This window comes from Lipotes vexillifer, unplaced genomic scaffold, assembly GCF_000442215.2.
Source record: "Lipotes vexillifer unplaced genomic scaffold, Lipotes_vexillifer_v1.1 scaffold205, whole genome shotgun sequence".
Lineage (NCBI taxonomy): Eukaryota > Metazoa > Chordata > Mammalia > Artiodactyla > Lipotidae > Lipotes > Lipotes vexillifer.
This window is the reverse complement of record NW_006781396.1, coordinates 2,633,203-2,650,469: the sequence shown is the minus strand read 5'-3', so window position 1 is coordinate 2,650,469 and position 17,267 is coordinate 2,633,203. Positions and strand designations below refer to the sequence as shown.

Sequence of the window (17,267 nt, the reverse complement as noted above, 5' to 3'; positions counted from 1 at the left end):
CTGTGCTAGACAGTAGAACCTTGTTGTTTATCCATTCTATATATAAAAGCTTACATCTGCTCACCCCAACCTCCCACTCCATCCCTCCCCCAGCCCCCTCCCCCTTGGCAACCACCAGTCTGTTCTCTATGTCTGTGATTCTGTTTCTCTTTCATAGATAGGTTCATTTGTGCCATATTTTACATGCCACATAGAAGTGATATCATATGGTATTTGTCTTTCTCTTTCTGACTTACTTCACTTAGTATGATCATCTCTAGTTGTATCCATGTTGCTGCAAATGGCATTATTTCGTTCCTTTTTATGGCTGAGTAGTATTCCATTGTATATATGTACCACATCTTCTTTATCCATTCATTGATCCATGGACATTTAGGTTGTTTCCATGTCTTGGCTATTGTGAGTAGTGCTGGTATAAACATAGGGGTACCTGTATCTTTTTGAATTAGAGTTTTGTCTGGATATATGCTCAGGAGAGGGATTGCCGGATCATATGGTAGCACTATTTTTAGTTTTCTGTGGAACCTCCATACTGTTTTCCACAGTGGCTGCACCAGCTTACATTCCCACAAACAGTGTAGGAGGGTTCCCTCTTCTCCACACCCTCTCCAGCATTTATTGTTTTGCAGACTTTAAAAAAAAATTTATTTTATTTTATTTTATTTTATTTATTTTTGGCTGCTTTGGGTCTTCGTTGCTGTACTCAGGCTTTCTCTAGTTGCGGCGAGCAGGAGCTACTCTTTGTTGCGGTGCGCGGGCTTCTCATTTCGGTGGCTCCTCCTGTTGCGGAGCATGGGCTCTAGGCGTGCGGGCTTCAGTAGTTGTGGCTCACAGGCTTTAGAGCGCAGGCTCAGTAGTTGTGGCACACAGGCCTAGCTGCTCTGCAGCACGTGGGACCTTCCCGGGCCAGAGTTTGAACCCATGTCCCTTGCATTGGCAGGTAGATTCCTAACCACTGCGCCACCAGGAAAGCCCTGTAGACTTTTTAATCATGGCCATTCTGACCAGTGTAAGGTGGTGCCTCATGGTAGTTTTGATTTACATTTCTCTAATAATTAGTGATGTTGAGCATCTTTTCAGTGAAGCTGACTCTTATTGCCATAGCTCCCTGGCCAGAGACAAAAGAAGTTTCCCCTCGAGTTCCCAGGCGAAAGTTCCTGGGGCGGGACTCTGATTGGTCTGTTTGGGTCACATGACCACACTTTGGACCAATCACTATATGCTGGAGAAGGAGATAGAGTTTTCCAAAGGAGGAGAGGGGCTGGACACAGGCATGGCCACTGGAGAAATTATTCTGAGCTCACCGGACACCCCATTCTGTGTCTGTCATTACTGTTTAATCCCTGAGAGCCTCCGTTTTTCAAAATAGTGTCTGCTCTTGGGTTGAATATGTGTAAAGTATTTAGCACACACCTAGCACATGGAGAGTACTCCAGCAACGTGTTCTGCGTTCTTGTAGCTGTATTGTCTTTGGGTGTGTGTACATGTGGTTGTTTGTCAAAGTCTCTGAAGGTGGGGTCCTTGAGGGTGAGCACTTTGACTTAGGCTTTTTTGAAACCCAACAGCACACAGCACAGGTGTCTAGTACAACGCCTGGTAGGTGATCGGTAAATGTGGAAGTGAATGGTGTCCATGGGAGAAGCAGGGAGCCAGCATGGGAAAAGGGGAAAACGGCAGATTTCTGTCTACAATGCCAGCAGTAAGAAAAGGGCAGGGGTAGAAATCAGCTCCAACTACAGGAGCCCCAGGGAGGGGAGGGGTGTCAGAAAGTCTGCCCCTTGCCACCTCTTTGTTTGGATACTAACTCTTTTATCCCTGAAGTAACATGTGGTTTGCCACTCAGAAAGCAAAAGCTACCACGTGCAGGCATTTGAGAAAGGGGGGGGGAGGGTGACTCTGCCTATGAACACACCCACCTCACTGGAGCACTTGACCGCCCACCCAGACTCTATAAATTGCTAGCCCAACCTAAGACCACACAGCTGAGTACTAATCCCATTAATGGCAGAGCCAGGTTGGCCCCTGGAGCCAGCAGGTGGAGAACAGGAGGGAGAGCGGGAAGGGGACAGGGGGCAGGGGAGACCTTAGGAAGCGCTCGGTGCTGGGACCGTCGGTCCTGAATCCTCAAGACCCCAGGAATGTGAGCTGGGCTGTCTATTCACAGCCCCAGAGTTTGCTAAAAGATAATTCTCAGAAAAAGGTAAAATCATGACTCTTCGCACAGAAATAAAAGCAGGCGTTGTGTTAAAGATTTTACTCTACTCACTGATCAGCGAGGGGACCAGACAGATGTTACAAGCCATTCAAAGGAGAACCCAAAGAACAGAGACATTTATAGGTCAGGAATTTTGAAACGAAAACGTGCAAATAGAGCCAAAATTGGCTTTTTCACAGGGTGGAAGGGAAGACAGAATTTACATGTCTGTAGACAAGCGTTTTGCATTGCTGGCAGTTACCTAACACTGCTCTCAGTTGTCAAGTAGCCTCTGTAGCATCAGATTCAGATAAGGCCAATAGGTGTGCTGTGGGCAGTGCATGGTTTTCATGGAAGTACACATTTTTATTCCCTGAATTTGCGGCCTGGACTGGGTCGCAGGTAGAGAGCCCTTTCCACGGATGGCAGGGAGTCTGGTGGCGCATCTGACTTATGGGCTGCATCCTCCCTCCTGGAGCTAGAGAAGTGGCAGATTCCCTCAGGACACAAGGGCACACCCTGGATTCTGGCTGTGTGAGAGGACTAAGCAACTTAATGGTGGGACCTTCCCCGCCATACCTCCCCGAGAGCTGACCTGCCAACGCCCCTCCCTTTCTGGATTCTGGTTGGGGAGTAGGGTGCGGAGAGAAGGCCTAGAGTTAGGAGTGCTTGAGCATGGGTAGTCTGAGGAAGACCATAGAGCTCTCTTTTCTTGGGCCACATGCTCCATTCTCGCTCACATCTCTCAGAGAAAGCTTCCCGTCTGGGCCCCTGCATTAAGGATTGCGTTGCTCAGCTTCTCTTGGTTGGACTGAAGTGTGAGCGCGGCAGCAGGTTCTGGAGGGGCAGAACAGACTTGCTGGAGCTGGCCTCAACCCCAGTCTGGGCTGTCATTCATTCATTTGTTCAGAGCCAGGTGCTACGCTGCCTCAGTGGGCCTCCCCTGTGCTAGGCATTTGGCAAGATGGGGGTGGGTGTGATCTGGGCTCTTATGCTCATAAGTGACAGAGACCCAGCTCACACTAGCTTAAGCCAAAGAAGGGATTTATGGGACAGGACAGCTCCACGGACTCGGGCCTCAGGTCTATCAGGATGCTCTCTCCTTTCCTCCCTGCTTATCTGCTTGGTGATATAAGCCAACAGGAGCCAGGCTTTCTCTCCATGGCAGGAAACAGGACCACTGGCAACCCCAGATTCCCACACTTCCTGCTCTTAGTTCCCAAAGGCAAAGGGATCCTTTCTGCCCTCCTAGGGAGGATTAGCCTGGGTTGGGTCACATGGTCCTCCTGGACTAATTGCTGTGATTGGAGCGTTGGCTTGGGCCCCCAGGTGGAGTCTACTGCTGCGAATGCGGTCAGGTGGAGCAGTGTCTGTTCCTAGAAATCAAGCGGTGAAGCATGCAGAGAGAAGAATAGCTTCCACAGTGGAGGGCTCAGAAAGAGTGGAAAATGTATGTAGTCCCTTCCCTCAGAGCACGTAAACTGTTGTGTGTCCACAAACATTTGCAAATTGGGGACTTCCCTGGTGGTCCAGTGGTTAGGACTCCACACTTCCACTGCAGGGGGCCCAGGTTCGATCCCTGGTCCGGGAACTAAGATCGTGCATGCTGCACGGCACGGCCAAAATAAACAAATTAAAAATAAATAAATAAGACACCATAGTGAAAGCCTTCATTTATTCATTAAAAATACATTAAAAAAACAATTGCAAATTACATACTTTTCGAAGTCATTAGAATCATTTTTGAGCAGCCACCGGGAGCCAGGCTCTTTATAAACGTGACCTCGTTTACTGAAGTCTCCCAATAACCCTGTGAGGGGTCTGAGTATCCCTGATGTCCTTACACAGAAACCGAGGCGCAGAGAGCTGGCTGTAACTTTTTGGTCTCCCATCTGGTCAGGTACGGGGCTGAGATCTGAGTGACCATCTGTGGACTTCAGAGCCACCCTCTTCCCACGGCCTCTGCAGAGGTCTGTAGCCTCAGCCAAGTGGTGCTGTCCATGGCTGGTGACCCAGATGTCAGGGAAGAAACGACTTTTCCTCTACCCTCTTAGGTTTAGTACCTGGAGACATGCAATTTAAACTGACAAAAGACAGATTGGCAAGAGAAAAAGAAAGTTTGTTTACGTATGCAATGTGCATGTCCGTGCAAGTGCTCAGTGATGAGTAACTCACAAAAGGGTGGTTAGAATTTGGGGCTTATATGCCTAACTTAATAAATGGACGAGCGGGGAGAAGAGACTCTATGGGAAGGGCAAATAGGTTTCTTTAGGAAAGATAAATGGGCTTTAGGAGAACAACTGGGAAATAAGAAAGTCTGTGATAATATATGTTTATGCAGGTGCAAGTGGGCTTTCTGCCTTTTTTTTTTTTTTAATGACCATGAAATTCCCCTGGGGAGGGGATTTATAGTAGCTCATTTTCCCAGAAATTGCTGCTTTGTCAGAGGTGGGAATTTCTGAGATGGTTTCTTTCTGCATCTGTTGAATCTCAAATGTCTTCAGCTTAAAATAATATTTGTACCAACTCTGCAGTTCTGAGTGGGTCCCCGCACAGGCCAGGAGTGGGACCCCGGGAGTGACCCCAGGAAGTGAGTGATTATATGTGTGTGTGCCCTGGAGGGACCAGGGCCCTGTGCCAGTCCCTGAGGTCCGCGCTTAGGGTAGAAACCCACATGTTGTGGGCTCTGTGCCACTGTGTGCCCTCGGCAAGGCCCCCACGGGACACACAGCACTGAAGGCCGTGCCAGGAGGCCCAGCTTTGGAGGCCTATTTCCATAGCCTTGGTTCGACCTTCCTTCTCACAACCTACCAGAAAGTAGGTGAGGAGGAGGGTAAATGTCTTCTCACAGGTTCTGGAGGGGCTGTTTGAGGCTGGTTCCTTGCTCACTGCTGCCTCGCCCTTGTGGGTGTGGGAACGGAGGTGTGCAGCTGAGACAGAGCTTCCCTCCAGGGCTTGTTCCTCTGGGGAAGAGAGGCTCACAGCACTGAGATGGGCCACGCCTAAGGAGCTGCTGCCTTGCCAACCTGCGGCTGCCCCAGGGGGAAAGTGAGGGTTTGGGGTTCGGACTTTCCCAGGTGCAGTGGACAGCCAGCCAGAGTTCCTCCTGTGGCAGTGAGTGGAGGGGCTGCGCACAACCTCTCGCTCCCAGGGGACCAGCAGCACATCCTGTCCATTGTGTGGGAACTTGTATTTGGCTGGAATGCTTGAAGCGCTAATTCCCTTAGGGATTTCATGAAACCAGTAAAAAGGGTGTCCCTTTGCTCTTCCTTCGCAGCACCTGCCTGCCTGTGACCGTTTCGGATCCCGGTTTCCGGGGCCAGGGCTGGCCTGGTGGGATCAGAGAGAGATCTGGTTCCCAGGATGGATGGTCTCATTGTGCTAACCCAGGGAGGAGGGGACAAAGCCCTTAGTGGAACTCGGAATGATCTGATCAGGCCATCAGGCCCCAGTCACTGCAGCTCTCAGGGGCATCTTGCCTCTCACTTTACTTTTGCATTAACCTGGGCATGTGCTATAAATATTCATGCAGCTCCAGATGGTGGGCAAGGACCCCTCCTCAGCAGTCCCTCACATGCTGCTGGGCCCTGGATGGACTTGGCTTTCCAAGCTTTTCCTCTCTTTACCCATCTGTAGTGGGTCTCTTTCCTTAAGGCTTCTTCAAATCCCAGGGCAAGGGAACCATTAAAAATTTTTTTTATTGGAGTATAGTTGATTTACAATGTTGTGTTAGTTCCAGGTGTACAGCAAAGTGAATCAGTTATACATATACATATATCCACTCTTTCTAGATTCTTTGCCCATATAGGCCATTACAGAGTATTGAGTAGAGTTCCCTGTGCTGTACAGTAGGTCCTTGTTATCTATTTTATATATAGTAGTGTGTGTATGTTAACCCCAAGCTCCTAATTTATCCCTCCCCTCCACGTTTCCCCTTTGGTAACCATAAGTTTGTTTTTGAAATCTGTGGGTCTGTTTCTGTTTTATAAATAAGTTCATATACATCATTTTTTAAAACTAGATTCCATATGAGTGATATCATATGATATTTGTCTTTCTCTGTCTGACTTCACTTAGTATGATAATCTCTGGGTCCATCCATGTTGCTGCAAATAGCATTTTTTCATTCTTTTTTTATGGTTGAGTAATATTTCATTGTATATATGCACCACATCTTCTGTATCCATTTCTCTGTCAATGAACATTTAGGTTGCTTCCATGACCTGGCTATTGTACACAGTGCTGCAATGAACATTGGGGTGCATGTATCTTTTTGAATTATGGTTTTCTTCAGACATATGCCCAGGAGTGGGATTGCTGGGTCATATGGTAGTTCTGTTTTTAGTTTTTTAAGGAACCTCCATACTGTTCTCCATAGTGGTTGTACCACTTTACATTCCCACCAACAGTATTAGAGGGTTCCCTTTTCTCCACATCCTCTCCAGCATTTATTGTTTGTAGACTTTTTGATGATGGCCATTCTGACCTATGTGAGATGATACCTCATTGTAGTTTTGATTTGCATTTCCCTGATAATTAGTGATGTTGAGCATATTTTCATGTGCTTTTTGGCCATCTGTATGTCTTCTTTGGAGAAATGTCTATTTATATTTTTTATTTTTTTGGCCACACTGCACGGCTTGCAAGACCTTAGTTCCCTGACCAGGGATTGAAGAGCCCCTGCAGTGGAAGTACGGAGTCCTAACCACTGAACAACCAGGGAATTCCCAAGGAATGGCTATTTAGACCTTCTGCCCATTTTTTGATTGGGTTGTTTGTTTTTCTCTGACATAGAGCTGCATGAGCTGTTTGGATATTTTGAAGATTAAGCCCTTGTCGGTCGCTTTGTTTGCAAATATTTTCTCCCATTCTGTGGGTCGTCTTTTTGTTTAGTCTATGGTTTCCTTGCTGTGCAAAAGATTTTAAGTTAAATTACGTCCCATTTGTTTGTTTTATTTTTATTTTCATTACTCTAGGAGGTGGATCAAAAAAGATATTGCTGTGATTTATGTCAAAGGGTGTTCTGCCTATGTTTTCCTCTAAGAGTTTTATAGTGTCTGGCCTTACATTTAGGTCTTTGATCCATTTTGAGTTTATTTTTGTGTATGATGTTAGAGGATGTTCTTTTTTAAAAAAATTTAATTAATTAATTAATTTATTTTTGGCCGTGTTGGGTCCTCATTGCTGCGCGCGGGCCACCTCCACCTGTGATGAGTGGGGGCCACTCCTTGTCACGGTGCGCGGGCTTCTCATTGTGGTGGCCTCTCCTGTTGCGGAGCATGGGCTCCAGGAGCGTGGGCTTCAGTAGTTGTGGCTTGTGGGCTCCAGAGCACAGGCCCAGCAGCTGTGGTGCACGGGCTCAGCTGCTCTGCGGCATGTGGGATCCTCCTGGACCAGGGATCGAACGTGCGTCCCCTGCATTGGCAGGCGGACTCCAAACTACTGCACCACCAGGGAAACCCAGAGAATGTTCTAATTTCATTCTTTTACATGTATCTGTCCAGTTTTCCCAGCACCGCTTATTGAAGAGACTGTCTTTTCTCCATTGTATATTCTTGCCTCCTTTGTCATAGATTAATTGACCTTAGGTGTGTGTGTTTATTTCTGGGTTTCCTATCCTGTTCCATTGATCTATAGCTCTGTTTTTGTGCCGGTACCATACTGTTTTGATGACTGTAGCTTTGTAGTATAGTCTGATTCCTCCAGCTCCCTTTTTCTTTCTCAGGATTGCTTTGGCCAAGGGAAACATTTGAAACATAAGGGGCAATTTTCAGCATTTAGTGAGTGCCTGGTGTGTACCTAGTATGACAGAGAGGCTCCTGTTCTAGGGGACCTTTGAGGGCAGTGCTGAATGAGGCGGTATCCCTGTGGACTCGGGGAGAGAGGAGAGCTTTCTGGAGGAGGTTGGTGCTGAGCTAATCTTGGCAGGGAGGGGTCTGGTAAGGTGAAGAACATACAGGCCAAGCGTGGTGGCAGCTGGGCAGCACAGCCCTGGTGTGCAAGGGAGGTGACAGAGGCCTGCAGAGAGCTCTCGGTAGTACAGCTGTGGTAGGATGGTCCATCAGGCAGTAGCGTGGGCGCTTGAGTGGAGAGAATGCGTTAAGAACATTGCCTGATGGTGGTACCCAGGTGGATTGAGGGCAGGAGAGGATGGATGCCAGAGGCCAGCTGAGGCTGTGATGGGGCAGCAGAAGGACCCAGGATGCGGGGACTCTGAGCTATCCTGTCATTCCAGTACCTACCGCATGTCAGGCACAGAGGTGAGGACTTTACAGGCAGGCTCCTTGAATCCTCACTGCTGCCTTATGCAGGCAACGTTCTGTGGCTCTGAGAAGCTAAGTGGCTTGCTCAGAATCTACACAGCTAACAAGTGGCAGAGCTGGGATTCGAACTCATACCTGTCTGATTCCAAAGTTTGCACCTTCCTTCCACTACTGCTGTGGCAGAACTTGAAGAGGGAGAAGGAGGGTCGCCAGACTCCTGGCCCGGGAGGTGGGAAGAACGTTGCCCCCTTGCAGAAGGAGCCTCTTCCTGAGATGGGTCTCCCTAGCAGAGTCAGGATCCTGAGGTTTCACCCTGGGGCACGTTTCCTGCTCTTGGCTCCTGGCTGTGGCCAGGCCTGCTGGTGCCAGCAGGAGCCCTCTCCTTGCCTGGGGTGACGCACCGAATCTTCTCTGGGATGAAGAATCCCTTTGATGTGAGGATATGGGGATCCTCCTCAGGCCTCGAGCCAGGGCAGAGGGAGGTGAGAAGAGCAAAGAGGCCCTTTCATTGGTCCTCACTAAGCCAGCCTGCAGCCGGACCCCTCTTGGCATCCCACCTGTCTGGGTGGTAGACCCTTTGCCCACCCGGCTCCTTACCTGTCCCACTCGGCTGACACTACGAAGGTGTTGAGCACCTCTTAGTTGGCCTGCTAGGAAAAGTTTGGCTCCCCTTCTAGATCCAGGAGGTTTGGCTGTCAGACCTGGACCTTGGTGGCCTCAGCCTGGGAGCGTGGCTTTCTGTTGTCACTAAACGTGTTAGATATTCATCGTAACAGCTGGTTTGGAACACCATGAAAACTGCTTTCTTGCTGACAGAGTGTCGCTTTGCCAGACCTCTTCCTTTCGGGGATATGTGAGCAGTTCAGCCTCCCTGCTCACTGGAAGGATGCAAATCCCCCTCCTCCCTCTCCTTTTGGTCCTTTCTCTTTTTTTCACTCTCCCCTAGAAACTTTCCACTGCTTTCATTGACACTCAGAGGCCACCCCCAAAAAAGGAAAAGCAAAAATTCATTTACTTCAAGGTAGTGTTTCTTAACCGGGGGCAGTTTTGCTCCCCAGGGGACACTTGGGAAGGTTTGGAGATATATCTTGGTTGTCACAGCTGGGGGGGGCTGGGGTGCTTCTGGCGTCTAATGGGAGGGGCTCAGGGATGCTGCCAAACACCTTCCAGGGCACAGGACGCCCCCACGAGAGAGAATCGTCAGTGTCAAAGTGTCCCTCGTGACCACGTGTGACCCCCGCCCTAAGGTATAAGCTCCTGAGTTCCCTGGCAGTCCGGTGGTTAGGACTCAGTGCTTTCACTGCCAAGGGCCCAGGTTCAGTCCCTGGTTGGGGCACTAAGATCCCGTAAGCCACGTGGCACGGGCCAAACAAACAAAAAGGTATAAGCTCCTGTTGTCCCACACAGGCGAGCCCACCGGGAGAACAGGCCCGGTGCTGGGATTCCTGGCAGGAGAGCCGTGATAACAAGCAACACCCTTCGGGGGTGAAGAGAGCCTGACGGCTCACCAAGGGCTGTCGTATCTGGCTTCTGCCTCGCAGGTATGGAGGTCAGACTCCTGACTGCTTCTAGGGTGATCTCATGGGCCGCTCCTCAGCCGCCGAAGTGGGAGGTATAAGTTTTAAACTAACTAGCCGTTGCTCTCGGTTGAGCGCAGGCCGTGTACCAGGCCCGGTGCCAAACGCTTGACCTCTGCCTCGCCTGCTGTCCCCAGGCCTCCACAGGCTCAGAGGAGGGTCGGCGCAGGGCGAGATCACGCGCAGAGCACGGGTCTTTCCAGGCCTGCTCACTGCCTCTCTTCACACACAAGCAGGCTGACCTGGGCTGTAACTGCTCCTGCATTTTGGAAATAGGTCGCGGAGGACAAATGCTGAGTATTGTGGACTCATGAAAGGGACTCTGCTGGGCTGGGAGGTCTGGCCCTGAGCACTCTGGAACCAGGCTGCACGAACAGCCCGGGTGTGAGGTGGGCTGAGTGGCCGGGCCCAGGAGGACGGCACGGGCCAGCCTGCAGGCTCTGGGAGCCCCAGGGGCAGCCGCACCTGAAGAGGTGTGCTGGTCAGAGGCCGCTTAAAGTGCCGGCCTGTAGCCCACACCAGCCCGTGACTGAACTCGCGGGCAGGGGATGGAGTAGGTGAGCCTGTGGCAGCTGAGAAAGGAACCGGGAGATTCAGCACCCTCCTCGCACCACCCAGAGAGCAGCGTCATATTCAAGCTCTCACTGGTGACCTCAAAGGCAGGGCCTGCCAACGTGGCATATAAGTCAGCATGGTGAGGCCTCGGCGTCCCAGCCCAGGGCACGGCAGGGCCCAGCTCTGGCTCCAGCGTGGGTCAGCGCCCGAGGGCCTGGGGAGAGCTGGGACCCCAGGCTGTAGGCAGAAGTATATTGCTGACATAATCCGCACGTGTGCGTGCAGGCACGTGTACAGTACGTGTGTTTACACACGTGCATATACATATGCCCACATCTATCCGTGTGACATGGATATATGCACATGTGCACACACAGATGAGTTCAGACGTGTGCGAACACATATTTACCACATTTCATGAAATCTAAGACCCCATCAATCGTCAGATGCTCTGTTATTTCACGGACTCGAGAAAGAGAAAAAATGCTAGGGATTAGATTCTGATATGATGTTTTCTTATCACTTAGCATGTGTATTTGTACTTATTGGAAGAGCTCTTTAGCCTTGTTTAGGCTTAGATTTTGATCATATATTACTCTTGTATGTGCACAGATGTGACAAAGTGGGGAACTAAGGTATTCCCATAACTTCCTCACATTCAGAGTATTGTCCAAATCACCTTCAGCACAGAGTCATCAAAATCTGTGCTTTTCCACATGGTATTGCCGCCTGTGCCATCAGGAGCCTGGGTGATGATGCAGGAACGCTCCTCTCTTCCTCTGGGACGTCATTCAATCCACGGACACCCATTCTGCAAGCTTCTGTGCGGTGTCTTCTTGATTCTTCCTGAAGGTGGCAGTGGAGGTTTTGGGACACCCATGATTCACATTCCTTCCTCAGATAGTCCCTAAACGGTTCATTGCCTGAAATGTTGAGGGATTGCGGTGTCCTGTGAAGCCACCAGGAATAACAAGAGGATCTTGCTTGCACAGGCAGTGGCAACACACCTGAACTGCCACCTGGCCTCCTGCAATCATAAACGAGGGGAAGGAAGAGCATCCTGGCCTCATGGGTGCATTGGAGGGTGCATTGGAGCGCCTGATCTGCAGAGTCACTGTGTGCCGTGTTGCTAGAAGGGTCAGGGATTGGGGACAGTAGGACTGGCCCCAGAGCCCAGTATTGAGAAAGGGCCAGAGAAGTCATTGTAGCCATTCCCCGACCTTCAAGCAATGCTGCCGCATTCTGCTCAGGTTCAGAGGCACTCAGTGACCAGGGAAGGCGCACGAGTGGAGGCTGCGCTTGAACGTCAACTGTGGTTGCTGTCCCTAGACGAGCGCTTCCATCACTTTGGGCCAGCTTTTCTGGCCATGAAAACAGAGAGAACACGCCATGCCCCTTGGAGCTCCTTAGAGGAGTGGCTGACTGTAGAGCTGGGGCAGGGATTGCCCAAGATGAGCGTCTTGTAATGTCAGAAAGTAAGGAAGTGCCCCCCGCAAGACCCCCAAGCCAAAAACGATGCGAGTGTGTTAAGAGGACAGGAGCCAACTGAAAGAGCTAAAGCTGGGACAATTTGAGCAATAAAATAAATAATGAGGTATTGGATTGTAACCCAGAGTATAAAATAAATATCCACGAGTCCATACTGATAAATGAATGATTGAATACATAAATAAATGGGGAAGAAGAAACAAATCCCTGCAGAAGAATTTCAAATAAATGACGTAGGGCCTTTGCCCTCAAGGAGGTGGATTTTAACTCCCCACTCCTGAAGTAGGGGGCTGTGCATAGTGACATCCTTCTAAAGAGCAGAGCATGGAAGCCAGGGCCGGGTGGCGGGCTTCCATGGAGGAAGCCTCCAGTGGAGGAACCTGGCAAGCAGCCTCTCTTGCAGGTGATCAAGGTCAACATCACCAATGCTGTTATGTTGGTAGCACGCACTCCTTTTGTTTTTTTTTTTTGGCCACGCCGCATGGCATGCGGAATCTTAGTTTCCTGACCAGGGGTCGAACCCGCACCCGCTGCAGTGGAATCGCGGAGTCTTAACCACGGGACCGCCAGGGAAGTCCCATAGCACGCACTCTTGACGTGATGTGATGAGGGCGCGCTCACCTCTGTGTTCTTCCTCCCGAAATCCATAACCTCAGTCTAACCATGAGGAAAGCATCAGACATACCCAAATTGAAGGACGGCCTGCAAAATACTTAACCAGTATTCCTCGAAACTGTTTAGGTCATCAAAACGCAGGGAAGTCTGAGGGCCGTCAGAGAGGATAAACAGCCTGGAGCAGTCGAAGGAACCAGGATAACTAAGTGTAATGTGCCGACCCAGATGTGATCTCATAGCCCCAAAATGGGACAATACCCCTACATTAGGGAGATCTGAAAAAATATGGCCTTTATTAAGTACTAATGTGTCCGTATTGGTTCATGCATTGTGACAAACGTACCATGGTAATGGCAGATATTAATAACAGGGAACTCTGTACTATCCTTGCTGCTTTTCTGAAAATCTAAAGCTAAAATTGAAAGTATATTGATTAAAAAGGAAAGAAGGGCAATGACTTCCTTGCGAGCAGGTTGCTGGGAGGATTCTGTGAGGTGATGCTGGGAGCTGTGGGCTGTGCCAGCCCTTAGGTGGCAGTGAGTACCCTCTCCTATTTGAGTGAGGGGCGGGCTTAAGACCCCAGGGTCTGGCTTTCTCCGCACTGCCCCTCTCTGTGGAGCTCTGCTGAACCCGGCTGCCAAGCAGTAGGTGGACATTCTGCTCCGTAGCCCCTCAGAAGCAACATTCCCTAGGGAGTGAGGGAACTTGGGGTTGGTGGGGCACCATTCTCTGCTGGAAGCGAGAAGGAGAAGCCCATCTTGGCTTGGTCCAGAAGGGAAGGCTGCCAGCTGCCCTCGCATGGGCTCCCCGGGGCCTAGCTCTCCCCCGCCAGCCGTGGGCTGAAGCCTGGGCATTGCTGCTGCCGGTGCCCAGAGATTCTGATCCCCCCTTTGGGCAGGAGAACAGATTCAGAGCTCCCACCCCAGTAGACGCCCCCCCCCCTTCCCTTCTTCCTGCTTCCTGGGCTTGACCACAAGGCCCCCGGGAGGCCTGGCCACACAGGGTTACAGAAGAAGAGGGAAGGGGTTCTTATAACAATCCCTGACTGGCCGAGTTGCTGTTCACTGGACATGGAATCCCACTCCTCTCGTCTTCTCTTCCAGGCCAGAGAAAGCCCACCCCAGCCAGCCTGCCACAGAAGCTGGTTCTGGAGAGCAGCTGTGTGTAGTGGCTAAGACTCATAGAGATCAGAGTTCAAATCCCAGCCCTCCCACTTTCCAGCTGGGTAGCCTTGGACAAGTTACTTAACCTCTCTGAGCCTCGGATTTCTCACATATGAAACAGGAATAGGTCCTCCCTCCATAAGATTGCGTGAGGTTGCATCAAAGCCCTCAGCACAGTGCCTGGTACATTGTAGGTGTTCAGTGACTAGCAGTCACCCTCCAGCCCTAGCGCTGTCTAGCCATCCTCTCGCTTCTGCTGTTTCGTCTCCCCTTGGCCAGAGGGAGTCCTGACCTGTGCTTGTTTTTCTGATACACAGCCAAGAGCCATCCCAGGCCAATATGTTATGTGGAACTCTAACCTGGGTTAGGGGGGTCTTGGTCTTCAACTTGGCTGAGGTCGGGGGAGCAGGGAGACCAGACACAGTGTTCTTTTCTGCCCCGTGGGTGTGTGTCTTGCAGCAATCATGCTTTTTCCCACAACCATGGGAAGCGATTCTTGATCTCCCCTGAGCTGGCAAGCTGGCCTCACCTCTGGCATTTGGGAGACAGCCGTGGCGGGCAGAGGCTGACAGAGCCAGGCCTTGAGTGCACAGCCAGGCTGGAGCCTGTCAGGGAGCAGCTCTGTGTTTATTCCAGAGGGCTGGGGTCCTGGGTCTCTCAGGCAGCCTCATCTCCTTGCTGGGGCACCAGTTCAGGGCTGTGGGTGGAACCCACGTGCCCATGGCCTCTGTGGTTCTGCTGGACACGGCAGCCCTGTCCAGCCCCCTCCTTGGCCTGTGCAGAGTGTCAGCGTAGCTCCAGCTGAATCAAAGCCACTGAGGTCCCCACTCAAGGGCTAATCGGGGTGTGTACAGATGAGCCAGGGCCCTAGAGACAGACCAGACCCCTGGAGTGGCAGGGCCAACCCTACTTTTGGAGGGGCAGAATATGGGAGAAAATTTAACTGTTTCATTTTCATTATCCTTATTTAATATAAGAAGAGACCAGACTATCTCATTGTGGAACCTATCCTGTGCTCCTATCACAGGCTCAAAACTATTCATGCATTCTCGTATTTAGGCCGCCTTCCATCGTCCTTACCCGCAGATCCTTTAGTGGGTCCGTGTGCCAGTCGCAGTTTTCTTTCACTCGATAATGTCTTTATTTCATTATGGTTCTCAAAAGATGGTTTGCTGGGTCCAGGATTCCAGGTTGATGGTTTCTTTGTCATGGTGCTTTGATGGTGTTACTTCAGGGTCTCCCTTGTTACTGTTGAAAACCTACTCCCAATGCAATGGTCCTTCCTTGGTGAGTGATCTTGTCTTCTGTCTTGCTGCCTGCAAGACGTTCTCTTTGACTGATGTGAGGTTAGAGAGGAGTCCCTGGGAGTCAGTGGTGACCATCTGTCTCCAGGAATGGAGCCGATGTGCTCAGTGAAACTTCAAGACGGAGACTTGAGGCCAGTGGGGGAGGTGGACAGGAAGGCCGAATGGGGCTCATGGCACAGAGAGCTTTCTAATGGCCGAGAGTGCCCTGTTGCTGGAGGTGTGCGGGCATGGGCTGGGAAGAAACTCCCCGTCACGTGGGGATTGGCCTCAGTTACCTTGAGTGCCAGTGACCCTGGGGCTCTCTTGGTGGCTCCACATGGTTCCCGCGTTCCTCTCTCCTGCATCAAGCCTCTCCCCAGCTCCAAAGGGTCAATGACCTTCTCAGTCAAGGATCATTCTGGCTCCTCCAGTAAGACCTGCCTGACCCTCCTTCCCACAAGCACCCTCTTCCTCTCCCCTGACCCCTGGGGTGGGGCACGAGGGGTCTGCGCCACAGAGATTGATACCCCAGTGACCGGAAGCCTGTGGTGTCCAGATTATTTCAGAAGCCTGTGGTGTCTCACGTGGGAGATAAAAAGGTTGTCTCTCTGTCTTTGTAGGGATCTATCTAATTCGCTGATTAAATGTGTTATTTAATGGTGAAAGTGAATAATTGTGTAGCATTGATCATCAAAAGAGTTTTGTGCTTTTTTTCCCTAACCATGAAGGTTGATTTCAAGGTAAATTACTGTGTAATTTAAAATGTGTATTTGACTCCTTTTTTGTTTCTGTAGAAGAGGCAAAATTAATTTTTAGTATTAATTGCTCAGTATTTGCGTCTGGGCCCGTGACCTGGGAGTGGGAGTTGGTGTCAGGAGGCCCCACTCAACCCCCTACCTGTACTGGACACTCAGGCTCTGATTCTTCCTCCTGCTCAGAGAGCGGCAGCCCCCTTTCCAGTTCTGTGAGGACCTCCCAGCGTCCCGGCCTGGAGATGCAGTGTAGAGCAGGGGTCACTGCAGCCCTTGAAGAGTGGGTTTGGCCGGCGGAGTGTGGGACAGAAATGAGTAATGTGGCAGGATTCTGGCAGCGATCTGCCTGGTCCACTTTGGAGACAGAGGAGGGCAGGAAGGCAATGGCCTGGGTACTCTAGATGGCCGGAGGCCCTGCAGATGCCCCGCCCATGTACCCAGTGACCGCTCCCTTCCCCTGCCCTGGGGTCACTGGTGGGTTTACACATGTATCCGAGGTGTACAGATGCGGCTATGTGGAGCATGCATTGCTTGTGACCCCGTCCTTGGCCTGCGCTCTTACAGGGCACCATCAGGGAGGTCTGAGACGCTGGCCACACCCTTGTGTAGAAGGAAGGCCATGTCCTGGTGTTGGAGGGGCTGAGCTGTTGGGCTTATTTGAGTCATCCTACCGCAGATCGAGTGTCGTTTCAGTGGGTCAGCAAGGAGTACTCAGGTTGGAATTCTGTGAGGGAGAAAATGTGTGCGTGTCCTCCTAGGATGAGCTGGGGCAGGTGGGTGGAAAAGAACATCATCTATTTATGCCTTTGGCCACTTTGCTCCCATGATGTCTTTGCTCCTGCTGCAGAGGGGAGGAGGGTGGAGGGAGGTGCTCCCACCCATCGGACTTTCCACTGTTGTGTGTGATGGGGTTCGTGGGGCCTGCTGTCCCCCAGCAGACACTGGTCTCTGGTCTCAGTTGGGGTCAGACATGGGTGCCAGGCAGGCCCTTGGGGGAAGCCTGGTGCTGGCTGCTCTGGAGTCTGCACGCTCACGGGTTGGGGCAGCTGCCAGGTGTGGGAGAGTAGGCTGGGGCTCTGTTCTTGTGTCCCAGGAGGAGTGAGTCAGCACAGGAGCAGACCTCTGGTCCCCCTGCTGGCCTTCCCCTCCCCATGGGACTCTCATATGTAGGGTTGGCCACACTGTTCCTCTCCATCGGGTAGACAGCAGTCCCTCTGTGGGTTGTAGGCTGGTTCCTTTGCTCATGAGCTGAAGGGCGTGGAGAGGTGAAATGGTGAGAACAGGGTCGTGCATGAATCTCCATCCCCGCTCCCGGGAAGCCACGTGGGCAGGAGTCAGAGGCTGGTTCCACTTCTGCCTCCATCACTGACCATG

The 17,267-nt window shown here is 51.1% G+C and overlaps 1 protein-coding gene and 1 non-coding gene across 3 annotated transcripts in view; both read left to right on the top strand.

Moving 5' to 3' along the window:
- Nucleotides 1–17,267, top strand: part of ADAMTS14 (ADAM metallopeptidase with thrombospondin type 1 motif 14) — a 91,804-nt gene that overhangs the window by 34,216 nt on the left and 40,321 nt on the right. The window lies entirely within an intron of this gene.
- On the top strand, nt 3,713–3,785 carry TRNAG-UCC (transfer RNA glycine (anticodon UCC)). Its single transcript has one exon. It is a non-coding gene; the product is annotated as a tRNA-Gly (tRNA).